Below are 9,955 nucleotides of genomic sequence, written 5' to 3'. Positions count from 1 at the left end.
TCATTTATTCATTTTCTTTTCGGCTTAGTCCCTTTATTAATCAGGGTCTATAATGATAACTTATTTTTGTTATTGCTAAACAATCAGTTTAACCCAAATCTACAACAGCTCACATGCATGTAGAGCTAGAATAAACATAGAGACTCTCTGCACCAGCAGCTACACAGCTGCTGTGTTTAAATAAAGAAACATGCAGCTTAACATCAGTGTTCTCCTGTTCATCTTTGACCCAAACACTAGCTCTACTCTCCACCACAAGGGTGACACACAAAAGGGACAGAAGAAATTGGACAGGTTTTACAGAACAAAGCTGTTTTTTTCTTGATTTTACAGAATAATACTGGCAGCTGGGTTTTCAGCCACATACTGTGTATTTACAGTCTACTCTTGTAGCTTACATTAGCGGTATATTCCTGTTAAAATACAGTTTTACACTGTGTTTTTACAGCTCAAACCTTTAACCCTTTAAACCACACAATAAAGCCCTCAGTTTTACAGTTTTTTACAATCGTTTTACCACAAATTTCAGAACTCTGGTGTCAATTTTCAAAACTCTAGACACAAAATTCACAGTCATTGCCAAAATTGCACATTTTTGCTAAACTCTTAACTCTGTTTTCAAATGCTTGGATACAATACACACAAGTCAAAGATACTTTGTTTATTGAACTAAGATCACCTATTCAATATAACACAATTATAAAGCTGTTTTATGACCAAAACAATATATATTTATTCAAAAAGTGTTTATTCGGATGTCAGACCAATGTTGAAACAAAATGATAAAAGAACAGAGCATTTCAAAATAGCTGTATCTGCCTGGATTCAAACCCAGTATCCCTGCATGCTAGTCAGAAACTCTCAACGCTCCACTATATCACTTGAAGGTTCAACTCCACAAAGTGGTGTTTAATACCTCAGTTTGCTCAATTGGTTCTTTGCTGAAGCTGTTCCAGTGCAATACACAAACATGACCAGTAGGTGTCACTGTAGAGACAGGTTTCAAAGCTTCGACACATTTGTTTTGACTGTTTCAGTGATTCATGAAGCTTCACTTTGCCCGCCACTTTTAAGTCAAGGGGGAAAAGCCCAACTAAAGCAGCCGCTGATCTCCATTATGGTAACACCAAGCTAAATAAAACACCCAAACCTCTTTTAATTCTCAATAAGAACTGTAGTTAAAGAGCACATAGTTTACCTCTTTTTTATGATTTAATATTAATATGATGGTTCTTCTGAGTGTGCCAGTTCAGGTTCAGTTCAAAACACAATTCAGATTTTTTTATTATAATGTGTTAAAAAGTGTCATGTTGGGGGCGTGTCCACAGCTTGCTAGTTTAGGGGTGTGTTGCTTCACATGTAGATTAGTTCGGCTTCCCGCCCAACGGAACAAGGGGGCGGAGCCGAGAGCTCACCCGCTCTGTGTTTGCAACAGAGACAGGCAGACTGAGAGAAGGAGCAGGAGTGAGAGGATCAGCAATCAGTCGTACATATACGACTCGAACACAGACCAAGCAGAGAGTACAAAATCATATGTCTTTGTACAGTTTTACAGCCAACTGTGTGCTAGTTTCAAGTGCCGAGCTTGTACACCGAGACTAATAACCACACACACTGAATTAACTTTGACTGAGGCACGGGATGTGTCGCTCGAAGCCGCGACATGGCACACCAGACACTCTCTGTGGCGCGGCAGAAACATGAAGTGTCCCAAATCGTCTCCCCATTGTGTGTACCCTGATAGAAACCTATGTTTAGAATTTTAAAATGCATGGCACAGCGTCAGGTACTGCAGCACCTACTTAAGATCACAGGGAGCTTCTGTGATCGCGAGAAATGCAAACTGCAGAAGTATAAGGTAGACTCAATGAGAAGTACACATGTTTGCAAACCTACCTAAAGATACAACCAATAATTCAGAGCGATAATGTGGAGAATATTGATCTTGTGTTGAGCCCAATGAGCCTTGCATCTAAAAATAGAGCAAGGTTGTTCCTTTAGTGATATCGCTTCGACTCACGCTGAAAATGGCGGAAGTGAATCAACAAACTGAGGATATGATGACGCGCCTGTCAATCAATATTGGTGGGCGGGGGGACCGCTCTCCTTCCTAAAGTTGCGGTCGATCTGAAAACCGCTCCAATTGGTCCACCGTTTTTTATGTTGTTAAATTGAAAAAAAAAGCACTGGGTGTGTTTATATCACCCCAATATGACAGTCTTTACACCATTCATGCACATATGTCTGTCTAAAAGTAGATTTTTTACCATAGGTGCCCTTTAAGTCACAGCAGTCAGTAATCAGGGAATCTGCTGACGTTGTGTGGAGTTTAAAGGGCCATGAATCCCCCTTTTTTCAGTTTAAGTCTACTGCAGAATTTTTTCAAAAAATGCTTCGAGATGGGTGTGGAGCAGCGCTGTGAGCAGAGGGTGGAGTGGGCGTGGGTGGCAGCGCAGGGGGAAAAGAGTGGAGCAAACTGTCAGTTGGCTCACAAAATGTCAAATATAAATTTCATATAGATATATAATGGTGTTTATATAAACACTTCAAATGAGGAGGACATCTCTCCTCCTCAATCCCCAGGTCTAAAAGCAGACACAGTGGATAGCAATGCAGTCTCTTGCCCTGGTATTCCAGCCATTAACCCTGCCAGAAATCTGGAGGTTTTAAACATATGCAAACACAGCAGCACGGATAAAGGCAATGTTTCTCAATGCTAACCTGATGGTAACAAACTCCACTGATAAAAGACAGCAAGTATGCCATTCTCCAATTCTCATACAGCTCTTACAACACACATGCTTAATGCAAACCAAGAGCTTTGTTGTATCGGCCCTGACAGCATCGCAGGGAAAACCATGCAACAAACTCTGTGGAAATGGAAACAAACACATACAACAGCGGTCTCACCCAGTCATTGGGTCTTCCTGCTTGGCAGGTCTGCTTTGCCTTCGGAAAGCATGTGCTCATGAATAATTAAGAAGCAGGCTCTTCTCATAGGATACGAAAACTCCACTAGAATAATAATGAGAAACTTACACGTCATCACTCCACTTGCTGTTTTGCGCTACATCAATTTTGATCCGACTCCAAAATAATTTTAAACCAGGAAGAAGAAATTAGCTGACAAAAGCTCAAAATTATTCAGTTTTCCCCACAAAATAAAGCTGACAGGTGCTAACATTGGTTTAACTGATGCTCAACACACACACACATCTGTTAATATCTCAAAAAGTACTCCAGGGTGTCTTGAACCTTTAATAATCCTCTGCTGAGACTCAAGGTGTTTTACTTTAGTTTATTTTATTTAACGCAGTAACTGACCTCACTGTTTGTGTTTCTTGTTTCTCTTTTCTTCAGTGATCGTGATAATTATAGCAGGTGTTCATCAGTGTCTGAATTCACTCATTTGTGTTCATTAACTCTGTCAAGTGAACTATATTAGCGAACTAGTGTACATAATAGAAAACAAGGGCACAAAGTGTGACTTCAAACTCTGACTCTGAGTGTCGACTCTGAGCTCTGCACATTTACAGTTCACTTCTTTCCCAGAAACAACAAGGTTACCCAGAATGCACTGTTTTAACAGAATATCACTGTTTTAGTGAAAATACAGAATTTTACTGTAGAATGTTGTTGCTTTATATTGGCCATCACCATCAACGAGGATAGTGTGTAAAGGAAGCACTCTGGTGGTGTGGGCCTGTTCTTCTGAGCTCAGGATAAACAGGTTAACTGACAGTGCTGTCTCCTGCCTGCTTATTCTGCCAGACTGCTGACAACAGAGACACTCAGGGTTGTGCTAACAGACTTAAAAAATATATTGTTTAGGCAAATTATTTATTGTTCATCGGGTCAAGTGATCAAAAGTAGATGTGACCCATTAAACAATTTTTTATTGAATGAATGAAAGCTTTTACACGGTGCATGATTTAAAATAAATAAAAGCGAAATGACAGAAGCAATCAAATAAACAGGAATGTATAATGAGGACAACACAGCATTTATACTTTAAATAAAGGACTAAATAAATATTAATCTAAAGATATAAGTAAATATATAGAAACATAAATAAACATGTTTACCGCATCCCCACACCGACTCTCGAGGAGTGAAAAGCACAAATCTGGTTACATGATCGAGGCTTGTGGATTGACTTTAATTGTTAACATGATGAGCATCCTTGAGTTTAATTTTACTCTCAACTCAAGCTCCACAAATCAACTGTTACTGTTGATTGCTGCCACCGATAGCCATGAATCAATCGGTGAGAAAAGGAATTAGTGAACTGTCTTAATAACAGCATGCACATCGAAAGAGCCTCACTAAAATAAGCATGTTTCTCAATCAGGGTGGAGCAAATGGAAAAAGGGAGACAGAAAAAGAGAATTGTGGATAAGCCATGAATATTAATAAGGCGACTACACATACTAATGACTTCATCACTGCCTTAAGCCCTGCTCACACTGTGAGGTTTCAGCCATGATTTTGGCATAAGTTTTAGGTGGACTGATTACTGGCACTATAAAGACACCTCACTCGCACAGGCTGAATTTTGTTATTCCCTGTGAAGCATTAGTAAGTCGTTTCCCTGTTTGTCCAGCCATGTTTTGATCCTTGTCTTGTTCACCATTATTTTTGTTGTTTTGACCGCTGTCCTGTTTCTGCTAAAAGTTTTGTTAATGTTTGTCTCTCTGTTTTATTTGGTTTTTATTAATTAAGCTATGTTTGTCTGTTCTGATGATGAGTTATTTATCGGTACCAATTTCCAAAGTAGTATTTTTGTTTGTTCGGCTTCAGCCATTTTAGGTCAGTGCAGCTGATGTCTTCAAAAGTTGAGTGAACAAGAAAAAACTAAAGGAAATACAGATTATGTTTTTTGTTCACTCAACTTCAGGCATTCCAGTTCTGCAGACAAAAAATGTTGAGTTGGCACAACTTTAAAGATTCTCTTACAGAGTAGTTCACCTCTCTAGAAAACCAATAATCTCATGTTAACCCAACTAAACGTATTTTTTGTATTACTGACAAATAATTTTAGGTCAGTACAGCTGATGTTTTCTAAAGTTGGGTGAACAAGAAAAAGCTAAATGAAATAAGGATTCTGTTTTATTTTGTTGTACTGGCTTAAATTTTTACAGTCTGTTTTTTGTTTGTTTTGTTAGTTAAACAAATCTGTAACTTTACGAAGCATTTCATTCCATGTCTAGCCATGTTCTTGGATCCTCGTCATGCTTTATGTAATCTATTCCTAGCTTTGTTCCTTGTTTATCTTACCTTTCTCCGGTTTGGACCATTTGCCTGTTTATTGATGACGCCTTCTAGATGATCTGTATTACAGTTTACAGTACTTTGTTGATTTTGTTTTTTTTGAGTTTTTAAAATTTAATTTAATTATCTATTATTATAAAATATGTTATTTAAACTACTTTTTCATTACTAATGTTGCATTTTATATACGATGTTTTTTAAATTAACTTGATTGTGTGTTTTTGTAAGAGGAACTTTTTTTATTAGAGTGCTTGTATATTTTTTATTTTATATATACAAATATATTCTTATATCTATTACTGATACCAATGATATTATAACTAATAATAATAATAATAATAATAATAATAATAATGTGTTTTTATTCATATTATCCAAGTCTATTACAATAATATGCAGTCCATTTTAATAGTAGCATCTGGCACAGGTGGTCTGAAAGATCTATTGCTTCTGTTTGGTTTTTCAAGTCTGTGCGCTTTGGAGTTGAAGATTCATCCCAAAACCTTAACCCCAAATTCGTCTGCATCAAGCTCCACCTGAAAACACAGATACCACTTGTTTAATGTGGTGTACAAAATTGTGGAATTCATACACTTTATTGTTGATAACACCACAAGATCTAACTTCACTATCAACATTTGCCATTGCCACTCATGAATCAATTACCAAGACGGGAGCTGATGATCAACCTAAACACTAAATCGATTGTAAGGGACCCCACTAAATCAGCTATACTTCTCAAAAAGGGTAACCCAATAAAATATTTTTTTATCAGTAATACGTTTTTTTTGTTCAACCCCTTTTCTACATAATATACAGATTAAAATGTAGAAAAAATGAAAACAAATTTGACCCCAAAAGCTTAATTTATTATTTAATTTTAATGCAATATCTCTCAGAGCAGATCAGTCCTCAATTCCATCAGAAGTTGCTCATTAAAACTGTTCCAATGGCATTTACATATTATTTATCAGTTGATTCAAGAAGGGCTCTCACGTTCCCTGGAGAAATCTAGGGTCCTGTGGAGCCTGGTCTCTAGATTAGCCAGAGTAGACCCTTAAAGGAGACCCTTACCCTACAAACTCTTCTCGGGTGACCTGGGCAACCTTGCGGTGTTAACAAAAGGTCACTTGGGGGAGTGGTGAGTATTCAGCCCCCCTGGGTCCACTTGGACAGCACGCAGGGATGGTGGCCTGGGGCGAGCAGGCCTTAAATGAAGCCCAGTCTTCTACTGGTGATTAGCACCACCACACAACAGCACATTGCCCACCTACACTAGTCAACCGTGAATTTTCCGAAAAGTCGTCAGTTTAAACATCAGCTCTAATGAACGTTCTAGCATTAGGGTTTGGGAATAAGATCAGAACTTCCATAGGGACACCTCAAAACACCAGATGTTCTCAAATTCATAACCTTACAACTTTTCAGAGAGACCAGATTTTTCTCTTCTTTAAGATCCAATATTTCCATGGGAACTTTTCAAATATCTGATCTTCTAAAACTTCTAATCCCTGAACCTTTTCAGACAATTTATCCTAGATATCTTCTCCAGAACATCTCAAGTGTCCATGGCTTTTAAAAAAAAAAAAAAAAAAAAAGTTTTTCTGTAACTCCTAGAACAATAACCCTATAACTTCTCAGTGAAACTAACCATACCTAACCCTTCTAGAATCTCACAATTCCATGGGAACATTGCAACCTCTTCACCTCTAAACATTTCAACTTAACTGGTCCCAGTTTTTTTAGAACATTTAAATGAGAACATCTCAAATATCAAGAATTCTTGTGGTAGTGCTCAATCAAAATCCTTTCAGAAACAACAGCCCTCACTTTTCAAGACTCTCACTTAAGCCATGAAAATCATGGTTTGGTTCGATTGTAAACTATCTCCTCACCACATAGGGATATGTAGACGTTCACAACTAACCACAAACTGGCGTAGGCATACACCTGTTTTCCACAATAATAGTTTATTTGTCAGGCAGTACTCCATGTCATTATTTGCAGTGGTCTCATAATAAAGTAAACCCCTTTGGGCGGTATCTATGATGACAGTGGTTTAAAATCCATCTTGAACCTCAACTATATAATTACTATAACTATAAAACAATAATTTCAGGCAGCTCCTTTTATTAGGTTTATGCACATTTAATCAACTCTTTGGGCATATGGGTTACCCTGGAACTGTTAACTATCTATTCACCTGTTGTGTAAACCAATCCTTCCTTCTGAGGAATCTCCCTTCTCTGCTTCAGTTTCTTGAACATTCATACAAACCTCTATCTATTATAACTGTTTGAGCTAAGAATCTTAATGAGGTTTTGCATGATTTCTTTTCAGGTCAGGTATAAGAGGTTTAAATCAGTTGTTTTCATAGATTAAGTTTAGTTCAGTTAAGTGTGGTTTATTGTCACTGCTGAAGTCCAAACACTGAAGAGAATCCATCCATGTGCAGCTCCACAAGCCCCAAAGCAAGCGAACCAGTAATCTCCTCTGGCCAAACTTCCTGTACAGAGCTGCTGTGTAGGTGCTGGAGAATGGTGGACATCCATCGTGGTGAAGCTGCAGATAGGCTGGTGTACGTGCTGGCTGGCCCTTCAGGACAAATGCAAAGACTTGTCACTGGGGTCTTACAGGAATCAGTCTCATGCTCGATAATACACCAGGAGCTCCCTCAAATACTGGGGAGCTAAGCCGTTTAGGGCTTTGTAGGTAGTCAAAATTATAATTTATGTGAAATTAATAAGGAGCCAGAGCACTGATGAAAGAACTGGAGTAATATGGTTTCTTTGTTCTAATAAGCACACTAGCTGCTGCATTTTGAACCAGCTGAAGTTTGATAATTAGGCCATCAGGGCAACCGCCTAGTAACACAGTACAATAGTCTAACTGAGAGGTCATGAAAGCATGAATATGCTTTCAATGACAAATACATAAAAGCCTGTCAAAGTTTGCAAATATGGCTTATAGTATCTTTGATAGAAAAGTCAGGTTTGAAATGTCTATAATTTACTAATTCTTTGGCTTTTTTATTTTTTATTTTTCCTCCCCTTGCCGCTGTTGCCACTGGCTTGCATGTTTTGGGATCTGTAGAGCTGTGCATCGTTGGATTTGCTCTAAAGTGTTTGCGCTGTTTTTTTTTATAATTTTTTTTTTTATATAAACCACACTGAACTGAGCTGAACTGAAACATTACAAACTGAACTGCACTGTTCCAATTTTCTATGACCTTTTATGTGAAGCTCCTTTGACACAATCTACATTGTTAAAGTGCTATACAAATAAAGGTGAATTGAAGTGTGTGTTTTATTTATAAATGAATAAATAAATAGAGGCTTAGTAAATGCCATTTGAAAAGTTTTAGGAACTCATCCTTAAAGTAGGGATGAATTAGTGTTCAGAAATGTTTCTAGGATTGTCTTGATTACCCAGCATTTAGAATCATCTTTATCTACTTTTTTTTTCTAGACTGGAATATAACCCTGACCCACCCCTACACCTAAATGTAAAGTGTTTCTCTTTTTTTTTATTATTTTTTAAGAGTTTAGAGAGATTTTATGGAAAGGGGAGAATTAAATGGCAGTTTAATATGGATAAACCCTAACTCTTTGCCCACCTCTGCATTGTGTCCCATATGGATTGTGGGGAGGCAGTCAGGGACTGGAACTTGAAGCTCAGAAAGGCTGAGAGGCATGGCTGAAACTGGTTAAGCATCCTCATTCTAAACTGTAGAAAAATATAGCAGTCAGTATCAACATAAGCAGCAACTAAATCTAGGTTTATATATTGAAACAGCCCTATCCCACCCCAACCTTAAACCCAACTAAAAGAGGTTTGGTCTGTATTTGGATCATGTTCATCTACTTCAAGATTGAAATAACCCTAACCCACTCACATCTAAACCCAACCAAAAGGTTTTTTTTTTCTTTCTCCTTTTTGGAATCTCTGATCATCAAATAGATCTTTCATCTGTATCATTGTTTCTGTAACTAAATCATGGTCATCTGGATTTCCTTCCTTAAAGTAATCTTTAAAAACTGTTGTCAGTTTCAAATCATGATCTCTTGGCACTTTTTAGTCTTATCTTGGATCAATTTCATCTACTTGGGTACTTTGTCAGTTTCATCACTTCCTATCCACACCAATCATGTTTCTCCTTAACAATTTTAACATTCTGAAGATTACTCTTCCAGGTTCAAAGTTCCCTTTCTTGGATTGTCTTGATTACCCAGCATTTAGAATTAACTTTTTTTGTACACTGCAATATAGTTGTGACTTAACGTTAATCACAAAGATTTCTTACCCAACCCTAAAAGTGAACTGAAGGTAATTAAGTGACAGAAAAAAAAAATAAAGTAATAAAAAAAATAAAAATAAAAAAAAAAACACACACCTATATTTAAAAAAAAAAAAAAAAAAACAACAATAATAATAATAAAATTTTTTAATATATTTTTAAAAGAGTTAGGGTTAGGGTTAGGGTTAGGGTTAGGGTTAGGTTTAGAAAAAATTACAACAACTCCCCCCATCCTAGCACTTTGTCTAGGGCGGTTTGAGGTAGGGAGATTGAGGCTGCGTGCACGGGCCCACGCTTGTCTGACTATATACCATAAGAGCATTGATCTTCTACCTCCTGTGTAGGAGGTTGGCCTTGTCTGGGCTTCGGGCTTACGGCTTGATGAGG

Source organism: Danio aesculapii, chromosome 18 (assembly GCF_903798145.1).
Source record: "Danio aesculapii chromosome 18, fDanAes4.1, whole genome shotgun sequence".
NCBI classification, from domain to species: Eukaryota; Metazoa; Chordata; class Actinopteri; order Cypriniformes; family Danionidae; genus Danio; species Danio aesculapii.
The sequence above is the reverse complement of the archived record's forward strand: the minus strand, read 5'-3'. Positions refer to the sequence as shown.